The sequence below is a fragment of the Tursiops truncatus genome, chromosome 19 (assembly GCF_011762595.2).
Source record: "Tursiops truncatus isolate mTurTru1 chromosome 19, mTurTru1.mat.Y, whole genome shotgun sequence".
NCBI lineage: Eukaryota > Metazoa > Chordata > Mammalia > Artiodactyla > Delphinidae > Tursiops > Tursiops truncatus.
The window spans coordinates 10,594,355-10,612,901 of record NC_047052.1 but is presented as its reverse complement, the minus strand read 5'-3'; the positions used below and the strand labels follow the sequence as shown (position 1 = coordinate 10,612,901).

Genomic DNA, 18,547 nt, shown 5'->3' with positions numbered 1-18,547 from the left:
ATAAACCCTATTATTTTTATTTTATTTATTTAAAAATATATATATTTATTTTTGGCTGCCTTGGGTCTTCGTTGTTGTGTGCGGGCTTTCTCTAGTTGTGAGCAGGGGCTACTCTTCTTTGCAGTACGCGAGCTTCTCATTGCGGTGGCTTCTCTTGTGGAGCACGGGCTCTACACACATGGGCTTCAGTAGTTGTGGCACGCGGGCTCAGTAGTTGTGGCGCACAGGCTTCAGTAGTTGTGGCACGTGCACTCAGTAGTTGTGGCTCACAAGCTCTCGAGCACAGGCTCAGTAGTTGTGGTGCAGAGGCTTAGCTGTTCCACAGCACGTGTACTCTTCCTGGACCAGGGCTCGAACCCGTGTCCCCTGCATTGGCAGGTGGATTCTTAATCACTGCACCACCAGGGAAGCCCAACCCTATTATTATTATTTTTTAACTTCAGAGAGAAGTTGCACCATGGTTATAATTACAGGCAATATCCTGTGATTATGCAATTATGCAATCTTTGGTTGCTGTCAGGAATGACCGATGAATGCTAAAATTCAGAATACTCTTTGATTCTGAGATGGAGTTTTTAAATGTGGTTTTACCTGGTTTCCAGTGGTTCACAAGGGCCTCTGCTTAATTCTCCATGCTCATTTCTCCCCATTTTCTCTTCCCCTTTACATTCTAAACCTTACAGCATGGATTTACCTTGTTAGCTGCTCAACACTCTCCATCCTCTGTGTATATTTTTGGCTCTGAGTGGACAACGTTCTCCCCATTTCTTACCTCATTGTCCTCTATAGTTGTTTAGATCTCAGCTGAGATGTCACTGCCTCTGTGAAGCTTTCCTAATTCCTTTAAGGTTTTTTTCCTCTTTCTCATTCTGGAACAATCAGTCATTTTACTTTCCTTATCTACTTTTCATACACAGTTGTTTCATTTTTTTTTTAACTTTTTTTTATTATTATTATTTTTTACTTTTTTTTTTTTTTGCAGTACTTGGGCCTCTCACTGTTGTGGCCTCTCCCGTTGCGGAGCACAGGCTCCGGACTCGCAGGCTCAGCGGCCATGGCTCACGGGCCCAGCCTCTCCGCGGCATGTGGGATCTTCCCAGACCGGGGCACGAACCCGTGTCCCCTGCATCGGCAGGCGGACTCTCAACCGCTGCGCCACCAGGGAAGCCCTGCACTGTTGTTTCTTGACTGCTCTTCCCTTGTTTCTGCACTCCCTCACATCCCTGACTAGCAACTGTTTGAATCTGCCCTTTGGAACTCGGGAAAGGACAAGGAGGCTGAAGCCTTTTTCCTGCAAATAAGAAACAGGGCACATAGAAAAGATTTGTACCAGGGAGGGCCTCACAGTGTCTTGCTCCATTTCAGTTCCACTTATTAGACTTTTAGTAAACCTAGGTAGAATAAAAGTATTATATTTAATGCTGATAATTCTAAAGACATGCATGTTTTAATTCAATCAACAAACTAGCTTTTATTTACTGAAGATTATCCTAGATCATGTGAACTTCTAAAACATTTGGCTTAGTTTCTATATTTCTGAGGGCATACTTGATTTCTTTTATAAATGCTTGCTTGTCTTTCAGCCAGTTAAATGGAGCTCTTTACAAGTTAATTTTAGTAATACCATACAGAGGTGCAAAAAAAAATCACAGATTTTATAACATACATAAACACAGAGACAAATGGAAACAGATATCTTACAGCTTTTGTTTTAAAATTTTAGCCATGAGACAGGTACAATAATGCAAAAACCACTAGTTTATAAAAAAAAAAAAGTTGGTTCTAAATTGTTTCTGGCAGAGGGAATGAATTTTCTGCTCAGATGGCTAAAGCTTTTTACTGATATATGTGGAACAGAAACTTAAGATTTTTCACTTGCTTAATTTCCAAATAGCCTTCCCCCTCTTTTTTACCCTTCTGATAAGAATTACCTTCCTGAAGTTTGCATTTCAAAGAGATGGCCTAGATAAGAGTGCTTGGAGAAACTTGGTAGAACATTTACAACTCAAAGGCACAGAGAAAGAACGCATGTTCCTCCAAGAAGGACTTTTCCCGCCTAAGGCCAGAATTTTACAATATCTACAAGACTTTGAGATGAATATGGGAGGTTTGGGAACAGGATAGGTGGGCATTGAATTGCTTTCAGAGCTGCATTTCTGTTATTGTAAAGACTCAGTTTGTAAGACAAGGAGAGTTGTTTTTAATTCCTCAAAGAATTGGGTTGCAACCTGATGAGTTCAAAAGCTCCCGGTCCTTCCCATTCTAACTACTTATCTTTAAGTTGCTTCTTTATATCAGCGAGAGGATCTTCACCTACGATGGAAATCAAAAGATTGCCATGTTATAGATTTAGAGCTTTGTCTTTGGAATATTTGTTGTTGTTTGTTTGTTTTTCCTTTGCATACATTTAGCTCAGTGGGGTTTAAAGTAGACTATAGCTTCCAGAATTTGGCAAGGTTTTCCATTAATTTTAATTTTATTTTCCCCTCTGGTAACAGTTTACCAGGGACTCCCTTGGAGTCCCTTAAACTCTGAGCAGCTCATGTGGGAGGGTAGATATGGGCTTGTCTGTTAGGCCACTAACTCAGCCACTTAGTAAGGCCACCGACTTGGACTTTTGTTTATCGTCTTGTAGTTTCTTCAAAGTGGAAAAGCAATTCAGATAGAGGATTCGTAGACTCTGACTATTCAGGGAAAGGAGGATAGAGGAGTGTAGCAGGAGTCATGTAAGTCTGAGTCTTGTAGGTACCTCTTGTGTCTTTAGGTTTTTTTAGCCTTTTGCGGTGAACCTTTCAGTGAAGCTGCTTTGGAGCCCTGAGGCTTCTGGAGCTCTCAGCACGCCAGCTGAAGCAGGTATCCCATACTGTTTGGCACCCATTCCTTTCAAGTGTCCTTTTTAGATGAAAGATCTTGTGTAGTGAGCACATTCCCTATAACGGTAATTATAATCCTAGGTTGTCTCAGTAAGATTCTGCCATTTTGATAAATATCTACAGCTTCCAGGACCACAGTTCTTAGATAGAAAAGAATGCGGTTGTGCCAGACACTGGCATGCTCAGTTCTTTGAAACGTGAGGACCCTGTTTCTTTAGCTAAGACTTATTAAGTCTCTCCTAAGACAAATTAGTACCCAAGAGAAAGGTGCCACTGAGTTGGTGATCGTGTGGTGTTTTACACTGTGCCTCATGGCATGGAAATTTTCATGAGGTTGGCCAGCAACTTACTGTCAATCCAACCTATTGCATGACCGACTTATTCTAGCGCAGGAGCCTTAGAGTTTGGTGGCAAGTGCTAGGATCGTTTTTATGTGCTCCATCCATGCCCACCAATTCTGTGGCTTTGGCTTCCAAGACTCCCACTAACAATAGATTTATTATTCCTTTACCTCATGTAAAGGAATCAACAGTTAACAAGGAAACAGAGCTGTGCACACCAGCAGCAGCCCAGGACATGGTCTTGCGGACTGGCCAAGAGAAGGCCTTAGGTGCTCACAACCAATAGTTCCCCAAGTGGAACTACGGACGAAACGAGCAGAACCCAGCAAATGGGGACTGTGGGCCAACCAAAGGCTGGGGACTCAGGTTCTGTCTGCCAGCTGAAGCCCTGGGCCAGGATCACACGCTAACCAGTGGCTAAGGACTCATGCTGAGTTAGAGCCACCTGTCAGTCTAGACTTACTCCTTAACCGTGGACTGCAATGCCAGTTCAATCAGGAGCTCAACACACAGACAGCAGAGCTTAGCTCTAAGAGGAGCTTACCCACGGTCCTTGGAGACAGCAAAAAAAAAAAAAAAAAGAAACAGAGCTCAAAAGGTTCACAGGTACCAATGCCGGCATTTCTTCTTGTCCTTCAAGCTGTCAGAAGTCTCCAGATCCCATCAATGCCACTAAACTGTTTTAAAAAAATTCAACTGAATACATTTAAAAATCTTATTGGCTTTATGTAATGATTCTTGAGTCAGGTAGCATCCCGTCTAGCAGATAGAAAGGAGCTCCGGGGAGCTGTATGAAATGAAAGACTTTTATAGGCAGAAGGGAACGGGGACAAGGAAGTTACACTAGACAAAAAAGCTGGTTATCGCAAGGTCAGTTTCCTTTGGGGGGTAGTAGGGGTCTATCAGGACGTTACCTAACTAGTGCTTACCTAGGACGTTACCTAACTAGTGTGGAGCTTAGCATAAGCAACTCCATTTGAGCTTGTTGTTTTTACAATCTGGTAGTGAGTAAAGATCACAGTCCATTTGACTTAATTCTTTGAAGTTCCGTGATTCGACTTGCATTTGTTGAGACTCTGCCACATCCCTGGCACATTATTAGTCACTGGGAAAATAACAGAAGGTGTTTTAGCCACACGTTCTGCTCTCAAGGAACTTACAGACTCACTTGAGGGAGGAGACTTCCACAGTTAACGGTAGCAAACATAAAACAGTACGCATTTGTGGGGCAGGAAGGATCATCTTTCCTCTACCCTTGGAGGTTCATGGCCGAGACACCCCCTGTAATAAAAGACAGATTAACAGGAGAAAAACAATGAGAAGTTTAATAACATGTATACCTCCTGTATACATGGGAGATAAACTGAGTAACTCCTCTAAATGGCCCAAGTCAGGGCCTTAAATACCATCTCCAGCTAAAGACAAAAGCTGTTGGGGGAGGGGGAGGCCACTTATTGGAGGGGACCAGGAGAAGCGCGGTAAACAGAGGTGAAGTTGTGCAGATTGAAGTCATCGCCTTCTCCACTGATAAGAGTTTCTGGAGCTTTAGAGTCAGCCTTCTCTTCTTGGTACAGAGAGGGGTCTGTAACTTTTACAAATAGAGATGTCCCCTGTAAGTGTCAACGTCTCTTATGAAAGGATAAGCTTTCAGAGCATCTGGTGCCATAGCAAATCTCGGAGACAGAGTTTGGGGTGAAGTAGAAAAGAAGAGCTTTATTGCTTTGCCAGGCAAAGGGGGACACAGTGGGCTTGTGCCCTCAAAGACTGTCTCCACCCGGGAGGATTTGGTGAGGAGTTTTGTAGCATTGGTTCAAGGGTGGGGTTGTTGATAAGGATCAGGGTGTGCTCAGGGCCTGCACTCCTTTAATCTGGCCTCAGGTGGTCTCTTGAAGAGCTTCTGTGGTTCTCAAGGTTATCAAACTGTGACCTTCTCTGGAATGAAGAATGCTTCATCAGCTGGTTAACATCTTCCATTTGTTGGGGGTATTAGTTCTGTAGAAGAGCTCAAGGATTCTGTCTCAAGGCTACACTATTGTTTCTTGACTGTTCCTCCCTTGTCTCTGCATCCCCTCCCTTCCGTGATTAGCAACTGTTTGAACCTGCCCCTTGGAACTCAGGGAAGGACATGGAAGCTGAAGCCCATTCTGTACAAACGAGAAACGAGGGACACAGAAATGCTTCTGTGCCTAGGAGCCCCACTCGGTCCTGCTCAGTTTCACTATGTCTGCTCTTTCTTAAAAATAACCAACTGAAAATAATCAGTATGCCAAAGAGACATATTTTGAGGTGGTATGTTTTGCTCCCCTTCACTGTTAGGAGGAAGCGGGGCCAATGGAAAGAGTATCCAGCCAGGAATCAGGTGTTTCCTTTTCTAACTCACTCAGTCCTGGTTCATTGTGTGACCATGCTGGGGAAAGATTACTAAAACAAGATCTTCTGCCAACCCACAAAACCTCTCTGCAAAAAGTAGAAGAGGAAGAAGACAGCTTTATTACTGAATAAGCATTAAACTAGAATGTGATGCACATCGCAGGCACTCCACTAAAGAACAGACCGAAAGTGGATAAACAATGACTCATCCTCAAACAGCAGGCTTGACAGCACCATTTGTCCCACATAGGTTATCCTAAATTCATTTGGTAATTGGAGTGACCATATGTGTTAGCTAGTATGATTTATCCAAAGAAAAAATCAAATGACAGTAGGTCATTTTGGAACAAGGCACCTGCCAAATCAGGCTCTGACCCTCTCACAGAAAATGCGAGATAGAGGTGCTGTCTTCCTTAATGATGACATTTCAAAGAGATGGTTCCTAGGTCCTTGAGAAAGACACTCCTGGGTCATAAAGGTGGTAAGAGGCTTATTTAGCTTTTAGTAAGATTTATATGCATTTCAAAGAAACAGAGATAGAGCCAACAAGTTTTCTAAAGTAGATGCTGAAAGAAGAGGCAGGAGAAGCCTCTTCCCTTATTTTCAACAGGAAGAACTGAGCCTCTTATTTTTAATTCATATTTGCTCTTACAGCCTTCCATCGGTCACTTCATTTTTGGCCACTTTTTCCTCCAGTGTAGAAAAAAGGGGGAGATCTATATCAGCATTCATAAACTACCTGCCCACCAAGTTTGAGAACTAGTGAAGTACCACAAGGAAGAGCTTCTGAAGTCTTGTACTTTTTCATGTCTCTTCTTGTCGTAGACTTAATAATAATGATAATAACAGCAACAATAATAATAATAAAAATGGCAGCCTTTGAAGGTAGAAAATTTTAGGTCCAAGCCTAAGATCCTCACAACTGAAAACGTGACCCAGGAAAAAGTATTTTCCTAATTTCCAAATACCTCACCTGTAAGTAGAGATTGAGATAGAGGTTTTTTTTGGCGATAGAGGTTTAAGTAAAGTTACTGTAAGGATGAAATAAGGTCGTGTCAATTTACCTCCCTTCCTTATTAAGGGGATCACTATTTCATGATATGCGTCTATATATTAATGGGAATGATAAGCAGTTCTGTTTATTTACCCTGAATTGAAGCTTTGAATGCTAAATATGTCTGTCAGAATGTAATACTCCTTTTTTTTTTGATGTTTTGGGTAGTTCTTTATTTATTTTTAAATTTTTAATTGAAGTATAGTTGATTTACAATATCATGTAAGTTTCAGGTATACAGCGCAGCGATTCAGATTCTTTTCCCTTATAGGTCAGAATGCAACACTCTTTATCCATGGCTGAGGTCAGTGTTTTACCAAAGTGTGGGACTCATATCACCTGTCATCCATGTGGTCCAGGTGACCCATTTAATAACATTGAATCACATGGTGGGGTGTTATTCACTGCTCAGAATTGTTCAGAATAGTTAAATACATTAAAAACTTACTTTGGTGCTTGCTTCAGCCGCACATATACTAAAATTGGAATGATACAGAGAATATTAGCATGGCCCCTGCACAAGGATGACATGCAAATGTGTGAAGTGTTTGATATTTTTAGAAGATGTGGTATGTATATACAATGGAATATTACTCAGCCGTAAAAAAAGAATGAAATAGGGGCTTCCCTGGTGGCGCAGTGGTTGAGAGTCCGCCCGCCGATGCAGGGGACACGGGTTCGTGCCCCGGTCCGGAGGAGCCCACGTGCCGCGGAGCGGCTGGACCCGTGAGCCATGGCCGCTGAGCCTGTGCGTCTGGAGCCTGTGCTCCGCAACGGGAGAAGCCACAACAGTGAGAGGCCCCCGTACTGCTAAAAAAAAAAAAAAAAAAAAAAAAAGGAACGAAATAATGCCATCTGCAGCAACATGGATGGACCTAGAGATTATCATACTGAGTGAAGTAAGTCAGACAGAGAAAGACAAATATCATACGATATCACTTATATGTGGAATCTAATAAAAGGGTACAAATGAACTTATCTACAAAACAGAAATAGAGTTACAGATGTAGAAAACAAACTTAGGGTTACCAGGAGGTAAGGGGCAGGAGGGATAAATTGGGAGATTGGGATTGACATATACACACAACTATATATAAAATAGATAACTAATAAGGACCTACTGTATAGCAGAGGGAACTCTACTCAATACTCTGTAATAACTTACATGGGAAAATAATCTAAAAAAGAGTGGATATAGGTATATATATGACTGATTCACTTTGCTCTATACCTGAAACTAACACAACATTGTAAATCAACTATACTCCCATAAAAATTTAAAAAAAACCTCTTACTTTGGTTTAAAATGCCTAAAATACATCTCAAAAAAGTCTAATGCCCTCTCCTCTTTCAATAAAGCCTTTGACAAGCAACTGTTTTTCTAGAACTTAATATTTGTTTAGTTTTTCCTCAATTTATTTTTGCACTTTCCTTCTAAAGACAAATGGTGCTAGGTTTTCAAGTATGATAGTAATAAAACGATTCTTTTTAAGTACATTTAAGTAAAAAAAATGAGTTTATTTAAAGAAATATTTAAAATAGCATGAGTGGGTTCTACACAGTTATGACCAGTGTAGACATGCCTGAAAATCAGCATTTCCCATACTTCAGAGGTGGTAAACAGAAACCGTAGCCTTAAACTCTCATAATCAAAGAGGAAGATGAGTAGATGGAAAGTCTGAAAACAGAAGGCAGAGCCAATCTTGTCATGGCATAAATGTGAGTACTTTATATTCTGGCTGAAAGGCCAGGGTCAGTATATAGAAAATTTAGTAGAAGTTTGTATGAAAGAGAGCTGGATGACATTGTATAAAAATGTTTATTAACCTTTTCAAACCACATGTATGCATCTTTTTTTCTTTTTTTTGCGGTACGAGGGCCTCTCACTGTCGTGGCCTCTCTCGTTGCGGAGCACAGGCTCCAGACGCGCAGGATCAGTGGCCATGGTTCACGGGCCCAGCCACTCCGCGGCATGCGGGATCTTCCCGAACCGGGGCACGAACCCGTGTCCCCTGCATCGGCAGGCGGACTCTCAACCACTGCGCCACCAGGGAAGCCCACATGTACGCTTCTTTAAATGCATTGATACAACTCTGGTGTACAGAACAAGAAGATCATGGTCCTGCTGATCAAGGCATTCTGTAAAACTCTGATAAACTCGGTTTGAGAGGGATATTAACAAAATAAAGCGTATCCAAATAAGTAGGAGAAGTATGATAAAGATTTTGAAACCTGTGTCATGAGAGCTGAGACTGAAGAACCTAAGAAAATTAATTCTGATGAACATGGATAGTGAAATCCCCTTTGTACTTCTCAACGGGGGTCACACGAAAAAGGAGCCAGACAGATGAGGACTTGCTAACAAACAATGTCCAACAGTAGAGTCAGCATCCACTTTGGGTAGTGAGAGCTCCATCACCAGAGGTAATCAAACAGGTTAGGCAGTAGCTGACGAGTGTGCAGTCACAGATGTGTGCAGTTCTGGGGAGGTGAACATAACAGGCTTGTTTGGGGTGTGTTGTGTTGAGGGCCAGGGTTAGAAAGGGAGTTATTAAGTGAAAAATAACTGCTATGTTTAGGCTATCTACCAGTATTTTGGACCACATGTTTCAGTGTATGAAGAACTTTTCAAATTTACTTTTAAACGTGTAGAATCGCTGAATTCCCACCCCAAACAACAACAACAACAAAATCTTCATATGACATTGATGCTTCAGAATCATGACTCTCATCCTGGGTCTTCAAAGACCAGAAGGAAAGCTGGGAGCACATGCCAGTTTGCAAAGTGCAATGGCAGAGATATGTGTAGGGGAAGATGGACCCAGAGCATGTTTTGCGTGGGCTCTGCTGACAGCCAGCTAGCTGCTTTTCCTTCGTGTTTTCATGCCTTCCACAAGCCGACTTTGGGGCTTCAGGTGAAAAAACGCCCAGCCCCTGTAGCTTCCGGCTTAGAACTTTGAACATTTGAAGGTTGCAAAATGTGACTCTAACCAGGAGATGGCAGCATCTACCTAGAGATGCGCCAAGCAGCGGCTGCTGCCTCGCAGCACCGTGGAATGTGTTCAAGGAACACTAGAGGGCGCTACGTTCCCACTGCTGGTCAGAGATGGGGCTGGTTCAGAGCACTTCGTAGGGAACAGTCCTCCCCAAGTCTCCACCCTACACCTATTCACAGAGAGGGTCCTGTGGCTGTCTGCATAGGTGTGACTATCTCTCTCTCTCTCTCTCTCTCTCTCTCTCTCTCTCTCTCTCTCTGTGTCTCTCTCTCTCTCACACACACACACACACACTCACTCACTCACTCACTCACTCACTTATTTCCAAGCTGACACAGGACGAGTGAGCTACCAAATCTCAACGTTCAGAGGCAGCTGTCACCTCTTCTTTACCTACTCTTTTACACCTTGGCAGTCACGGGAAGTGTTCTACATTAAACACCTGTTTCAGTGGCAGGATTTATTAGACTCCCAGGTCAACCAGGGCACCAGATGGACAGAAGTTGTATCCAGTAGGAAACAACAGCACATAAGGAGCTAGGACTCTTTGTGCTTCTCTGCGGTGAATGTATGTAACCAATGAGATTTTAGACATATATACAGTTTAATTTTGTGAGAGAAGTAACTGTATCCCCCCCTTTAAACTTTGGGTAGCTGATTCTCAGTGTTGTTTCTTAGTCGCTTCTGCATTGTCATAAACTACCTAGTAGTGGAAAAGAGGTTCAATCCCAAATTTACCTGATGGCAAACACTGTTCTTTCTACAGCCTCTTTCTACAGTTTCCCCTGCAACACGGGGACAACAAGAAATAGTCAATCCCCTGAAAGGAATTTAGTGTCACTTGTGATTGTTTTCCCTTTTCCAAATAGAATGCAGTTGAATTAAACAAAGACTTTTTGGTCAGATCCTACCCTGGGCCATACCTCTCCAGGGCCCTCAGCGATTTCCTAGTCTGTAGGCTGAAGAGATGTTTAAGGGGGGAGCATAGCACCTGTATTCAAATATGCAAACATGCAGGGGACGTTTTGGGAGCTCTCGGTGAACAGATGTAAGCCTATAAACAGAAAATAGAAATAGAGGCAGAGTGTATCTCATTTAAAGGAAAACACTGGCACACGTACCACTGTCCTGCAGTGGAATGGGTGACCTGGTGAGGGCATCAGTAAACACTTGATGGACTGATGAGACACACAAGCAGAAAATTCTTCCCACGCATGGCATGTGCTAAACCAAAGCTGGGAGCACAATAACGGCCGAGGCAGGCTCTGTGCTTGCTTTGTTGAGCCTTCAGTCGGATGGGAAAACAGGTATTACAACCATAAGGGTGTGAAAGGTACTATAATAGGAGAAAGAAGAGAGTGCTAGGGAGCCTGGCAGAGAAGCACCTGATCCCATCTCAGGGCAGTTGGAGAAGAATCCCCACAGAAAGGTTGTCTAATTAGAGACCTGAATAGCAAATAGGAGCTAGTTGGATAAAGAGAATGGGAGAAAGAGAGACATTTCCTATGGAAATAACCCACCTTCCCCAAAACAAAGGTTCCTGTGACTTCCTATATGTATGTGAACCTTTCTAAAACACCTAGAAAAATGTCTTATTTCATCTGTTATCTACTGCTATCCAACAGACCACCTCAAAATATTGTGTCTTGAAACTGTGACTATTTGTTTGCTCATGGTTCTGCCGTTTGGGCTGGGCTCAGCTGGGTGGTTCTTCTCTTGGCTTGTCTGGGATCTGTCATGGGGCTGCTGTCACCTGTTAGCCTGGGTGGGTTGGTGGCATTTGGTGTTAGCATTCTCTGGGGGCACTTTGGATCTTCTCCACATGGCTTTATATTCTCTAGTAGGAACGACTGCATTTTTTAATATTGTGGGCTCAGGCCAGCATTTCCAAAGAGCAAAAGAGGACATTTCAAGGCATCTTGGGAACTGGGTTGTAGAATTAACGTAGTGTCACTTCCACCACATTGTATTGTTCAAAGCAAATTTAGGGCTAAAGAATGAGTAACTAGAATCCTATTTTTGTTGGGAGGCGTTGCAAAATACTGTGATCATGTTTTTCAACCGACCAGTATCATGCTGAGAAAACCCAAAGTAGAGTCGATTAAAGGTGAATCCAGAAACGTGAAGTTTGAGCTCAGTCTTTAATGATAAGATTTTATTAAGCAGAACAGAAGAGAGCACAGCATAGCAGGCGGAGGCTGGAGAGCATGGCTGGACTGTTTGGAGAAGTTCACAGGGTTGGGTATCAGAGTCAGGGGAGTAATTGCAGGAAAAGACACAGCAGGAGAAAAGCATCCTCACCTCTCAGCAGTATCCCACAATGCACTGGGATGCCTATGGAGTGATCATATAGGGCCCTGTATGATCAAGGTAGGAGCTCAGCAAGATAACATTTACATAAGGAGATTTAGACCATAAGTCTTGTTTTTGTACATCTGAAGTGTCATTTCACAGACCCTGCATGAAGCAGCCTCAGAATTATTTCATTCTTATCGATTTGGTTGGAACCTTAATTACTATTGGGTTTCCTCGTGGACACAAACCAGTGAGTCTGAGGACCGTTAGGAAAGCACATGGACTTCAGCACGTGAGGGCAGAAGCCATCTAAACCGACACACACCTGCTGACAGTAGGATCTCCACAGGATTCCCCCCTACCCCCCCCCATTTATCTTTAATTGGTAGGGAGAAAACATTTTATTGCTGAACAGCCAGTGAGAGGAAGAACTGGAGAGCAAGCAACTTTTTGGCAAAGCCAAGAGAGGGATGAATCAGATCACCGAAGGTCATACGATAGCCAGATGATCTAAACCACTGCGGATGGATTGCAAACATTTCCTCACATTTTTGGTGGCTCTGTGGGCAGGAACAAAGCATGATTTAAAATTAAAACGCAAACTCTCTGTTTTGAGCAAATCCTTCCGTCATTTTGAGGTGGGCTGGCAACCACGTAGCCTACATGCTGAGAAAGCCTTTTGAAAATCAAGTAGGGGCACGTTCTAGAAGCAATGGCAGGCGTAACAAGTGTCTTCCGCTTCCTAAACATCCCCCATTGTTCCTTTCAACCCGAAGGAGCATCTTTCGAAATACAAACCAAGAATCCAGCCGTTCTTAATAGTTATCAGTGGGCATTTGTGTTGTTTGGTCAGCCTTAAGGCTGGCAAAAACGATTCCTTTGTTTTGCTTTGGGGAGAAGTGGAGGCTCTTCGAGGTGGCAGGAATAAAAACCTGTTGACTCAAAGCATTTTGTGTTAGGTTAGCTAGAAACGAAGTGCCCCTGGGCCCTGGGTTGCCTGTGTTTTGCTAAGATAGGAAGGATTCCCTCAGGGACAGACAGGCCTGGGGTTAATTATGCTGCTGGGTGAATTCATCACTAAATCTTCTTTTTTTTTTTTTTTTTTTAACCCACAAAGACAAATTACCTCATATGTTTTAAAAGGCCCTAAAAAAAATTAGGTGAGTGAATCAAACATCCAGCCAACACATGAACCCAGAGTCAGCAGTTGGCAGCCTGCCAGAGAGATTCCTCACTGTTGGTTTGTATAGACAAAGATGAGAACAGGCAGCCGTCCTTGGGCACAGAGTTCGCGTGAGCTTTCACATAGCATGAGCTTCGCTACAGTCACTGAGAGGAGGGGTACTATCATTACCTTCACGTGTAAGCGAGGAAATTGTGAACGTCAGCACCATGGATGCAGAAGCTTGGGTCTTGCAGACACACAGCTCTGAGCCCCGATTCTGTACCTACCCGTCATTTGCTGCAAGCAGGACGTTGAGATTTAAAATCTCTTTGACGCTCAGTCTCCTCGTGTTTACAGTGGGGATGACAATACCTACCTCCTAGGCTTGTGACAGGAGAATTCATTCACGTTACACACTCACAACATACAGTACACACAAGTCAAAAGTGCTTATTTTGCCAGGTGGTTAATAAGCAGTGGACCCAGACTATCTGTGTTTGAACTCCAGCTCTGCCTTCTACCGAAATCATAAACTGGAGAACTAGTTGAGCTTCTCTGTGCCACATTTCCTTGTTTAGAAAAGGTGGGCAATTATAACAGCTGTCCCAATGGTTTTCTGTGACGCTTAAAGCTGATAATGATAGGTAAAGTCAATAATAGGCACTTAGGGCTTCCCTGGTGGCGCAGTGGTTGACAGTCCGCCCGCCGATGCGGGGGACGCGGGTACATGCCCCAGTCCGGGAAGATCCCACATGCCGCGGAGCGGCTGGGCCCGTGAGCCATGGCCACTGAGCCTGCGCGTCCGGAGCCTGTGCTCTGCAACGGGAGAGACCACAACAGTGAGAGGCCCGCGTACCGCAAAAAATAATAATAATAATAATAATAATAGGCACTTAGATGATGATGATGATGATAGTAGTGATTCTCTTATCCCTCAGATGATTTGTCCAGGGTCACATAGCATGTGACCCTGGTCCAGAGCCAGGGTCCAATCTTAGGAATTCTAGCTTTAAGTTGTAAGATTTTTCTGTTGTGACACAGGAGCACAGAATTAAGTGCAAGGATGGGAAACAATTTGAAATCCCAAGAGATGAGATTTCTGTGGTGGTAGAAAAGACTTGAGCAACTTTCAAGAGACAGTGCAAGTGTGGGAAGGCTGGGCTAATGCCTTCCTTATGGCCAGGATGGGACCTCTCAGGCTTTGGTGTGGGAGGCTCAGAAATGAGGTTATACTGCAAGACCTACATCGTCTCTCTAGTCTGTGCACAAATTGTGTTGGACATGGGACTGGATTATGGAGCTGTTGGATCTGGGTTGCGGTCCTCAGCTCAAGTTTGAGAGAGGGATCTCTGCCATGGTCACAGGAAAACCATAATTCCTTTATTATTTCTCCCTTTGTCCCCATGGCTTCCTCTTTGGGGGGAAATATCTGGGGGTAGTCATTTGTATGTGTAGTAAAAAGTATCTTATCCTGTATCATTCAGTCATTGACTCATTTTCTGTGTACTAGTACTTGCCTGAGATCAAATGGCCAATATATTACGTTTCAATGTCCTTATCTGTAAAACTGGTAATATGAGTATCTATCCCTTAAGATCTTGTTCAAGACCGTATAAGATAATATAGGTAAAACACTTAACTCTCATTGGTTAGTTGCTGGTTTACTACTTATTGAAAACTCTATTAGAAGCACATTAGGGATACAGCAGCAAGAGAGGGATTTGGTCTTTCTGGTTAATGTCTGAAGGTCTAGGTTTGAGTCCTGACTCTGCCACTGATGATTAATGTGACCTATTCCAAGTCACTTTTTCTCTCAGACTCTTTTCTTCTTATCTGTAACATTAGGATATTGGAAAAGGTCAACATTGAAAGGTTATCTTCCAAGAAACGTTAGTCTCATGAGATTGTCCTTAGAATGAAAAGGGGTTCGGTGGGCATATAAGTTTGGGGGAGTTTGTACCTTAGATTCCTCTCCTAGAAATCGTCAGTACACATCACCATAGTAAAGACCCTGCAGTGAAGGAGTCCGATAATAAAGAAACCTGTTTGATTGGGTTTAAACTGAAGTTTCCCAAAGCCATTTGATCACCGGACATTTTTCCCTTTATAAAAGCAAATTACTTACCCGTGGATTATTCTTTGGGACATACTGAAGCGGGTAATCTCCTAAGAGCCTTTTCAACTTCGACGATCTTTCCCCCTCTGCCAACATCACCTACGTTTGATGTTTCTTTCTGTAGTTGCAGCATCAGGTATAAGTCAGGATGCTCTCCTTGTTGATACAGGTCACATCTGTCAATCCCAAATCATGTGGCATGGACAGCTGAGAAGTCTATATTTACACAGAGCTGCATGGATAAAATACACACCCATCTGTGTGCACAAAGACGATGAGAATATGAAACAACTAAAAAAGCATTTCACAGCTTTCTATTGCTGCCAAAACTGTTTGGGTTTTATTTAAAAAATTTTTTTCACTGTTCCCTGGGCAACCTTTTCTTTCCAATTGTGTCCCAGTTTTCTCACCCAAATGGAGAGAAAAGCTTGGACCCAGAGCCTTTCATTGCCTTCTGAGTAGCTGAGCCAAGTCAGGGTGATGGTCTGGAAACCAGAAAGTTCGGATTCCATTTCTGCCTGTGCCATGAACTTGACCTTGATTTGGAGCAAGTCACCTGTCCAGTCAAATCCTGCATTTCTCCACGTAGAAGGTGGAGGGAGCTGAGCTAGACTGGTCTCTGTGTTCTTGCCCGGCATGAGATGCGGTTTCTTCTAGAGAAATGGCATCTGAAGGCAGCTTTTTGGTCCAGCCGTCTCAGTTTGTTCCTGCAGCCTCCTGTAGTAGCCATCTGATCTGCGTGGCTTGTATTAGCCTCCCTGCACCAATAAGCAATAGAAGGGGATGGGAACAGTTCAAGTCCCTCTGGCTCTTTAATTAAAAAAAAAAGTTTTCTTTTTAATTTTAAAATTTTTATTGGAGTATAGTTGATTTACAATGTTGTGTTAGTTTCAGGTATACAGCAAAGTGAATCAGTTATACGTATACATATATCCACTCTTTTTTAGATTCTTCTCCTATATAGGTCATTCCTCTGGCTCGTTTAAAAGGGGCTGTACTTCACCCACTTCATGCCATTGCCTGTACGGTGTCCTCTTCATTCTTGGGGAAAATGCTCTGTTAGGACAGCCTGTGTCCACTAGATCAATGGCCTGGATTGTAGGGATTTGGGTGTTTTTCTTCTTTTTTTATATTATAGCAAAAGAAATACTAATGCAAACCCTAAATTAAGTTATGTGAAGGCTTTTACTTAAATCCACAAAAGCAATGAGAACCAGACCTGGGCTTGCAAGGAGGGCCAGACACAAAGGCTTAGGTTAAGGCACGAGGATCAGCTTCAATTTTGAGGTTAAAGATTGTTCCTTCTTTTGTGGCTCTGTCAGGCTCTTGACATCACTTAAGCATAATTGATTCGGGGGGGACTGAATCCTGTGAATGTGCACACTGGCTTCTGTTTCTCCAAAACTGTGCTTTCAAGGAGCTCAAATTCCCTGAACTACTGAGCACAGAGATCCTCTCCCCAGAAAAGGCCTGAAGTGTTGACTTTGTGCCCCTCTCCGTGCTCCATAGGTGATCAGCTAATTAAGACCTAGTTGGGGCTTGTCTGGACCCCCCCAGGAACTTCCAGTGGGGGGATATTCATACAATTGCAGGTGGAGGAGCATCAGAGACCTGGGCTGTCTCTGGGTGGCTCAGTGACGTTACTACTCTGCGATCGTGGACCAGGCATTTAACCCCTCCTGGCCCTACTCAGCTTCCTTTTCTGGGCAGTGCGGTACATAAGGCCTGCCATGAACCTCTCATGGGGCTGCTCTGCTGGGACCCTCTTCCTTCTTCCCCAGTTTGTTCTGTAATATCCGTGGAACATCTTGCCTTTGTCTTGACCTTGTTCTCTGGTGTCTTGGAGATTTGGCAAAGGTCGGCCCCTCTTCTGGCAACAACCTTCCTCTTTTGCTTGGTGACGGTGTACTCATTCTTCCAGGCTCAAATGGAGTGTTTTCTCCCCAGGTCGTTTTTCTTGACGTTTCAGGATAGATTTTCCTTCTCTGTGCTCCCCTCTCACACCCTGTATTTACATTTGTCATAGCACTTAGGAAACCCGAAGTCCCCACCCCCGAGACGCTCACAGACCTGTGCTGCTTCTAGAGTTGTATGTTTCCAGCATCCCATCCCCTTTAGGGTGGTTAATGCTATCCTAGGCATATCACAGTTGGTGAATGAAAGTGAAGAAGCTATCTCATTTTTACACACCGGTGGTGGAAAAGGTCCTTCTAGTGAATTGGGTGAAGGAAAAAAATCTTGGTCTGTTATGAGCCAAGATACTTTACCTATGGTACCTCATTTAACCTCTTCCAAATTCTGATGATGTATATGGTAACAATGTAATTTGAAAGAGGAAAAAATGGAATCACAGAGAGTTTAAGTAACTTACTCTGTTAGTTGGATCCTTTGGGAAGGAGACACTGAGATGGAATTAGTAGTTCTAGTGGCTCATTGTGTGTGTGTGTGTAGGGCTGGGGGATGGGGCAGGGGCTTTGACAAAGTGTGGGCCAATTCAACAGGGAGCTCCAGAGCAATGATTACTCATTAGGGATGTCCCACGTTGAGCAGAAATGGTCATCTTCCAGTATCCCCACGGTGCTCAAAGGCTGATGTGAGTAATGAGGGTAGTGCAGCTGAAAGTTCTCAGCTAACTGTACTCCCTGCCATATTGAATCTAGATGTCCCAACAAAGCCACAATTTGCAAGTATGTCATTCTGACTTTAAAGCCCCCTTTTTTTTTTTTAACTACACTACACTTCTGAAATTTAAGGGGCCTCCTATTACATATCCTGAAATAAAGTTTCATAAATCAACTGGATGACCAACATTAACACAATACCAACATAAATATGACACTTGAGTTTAAGCTCCTATGTAAAACAAGAGAAAAGGTGACCTGCTCATTCACAATCTTGCTTCCATTACTTTATTTCCTCTCTCTTGAAACTGTGTCTTGGCAGGACCTACAGGGATTGTATAATATACTGAATGATTAAAAGTTATTAGAACTCCACATGATTGAACCTACTGATTAAGCAACTGTATGGACATCCAAATCGCTTAACAGGCCTCTCATGGTCGCCAAGTGTTGTAACCCTGGGCTGGAAAGGCAAGGGGTTTATACAAGCTGGAATGCTTCTCAGGCTTCCTCTACCAGGGCTTGGTCTGAGCCAAGTCTTGATTAACCATGACCTCATCTTCATCACAGACATCCTAGGACTGCAACCTTCCCGCCACCTTTTTCCAGGGCCACAGGAGGGCCATCAGAGTGAGACGGCACCTGATCTATTACAGTGTGAACTCTCTGGAGTATTCAGAAAACTACGAATCAACGCAAAGCCTCTTCTTTCAATC

General features: G+C 43.3%; 1 long non-coding RNA gene and 1 other non-coding gene across 2 annotated transcripts in view; both read left to right on the top strand.

The window, feature by feature from the left end:
* The window catches only part of LOC109550797 (uncharacterized), an 84,688-nt gene that overhangs the window by 27,076 nt on the left and 39,065 nt on the right, over nucleotides 1–18,547 (top strand). The window lies entirely within an intron of this gene.
* LOC117309321 (U6 spliceosomal RNA) lies at nucleotides 7,091–7,197 on the top strand. Its single transcript, XR_004523608.1, has one exon. It is a non-coding gene; the product is annotated as a U6 spliceosomal RNA (small nuclear RNA).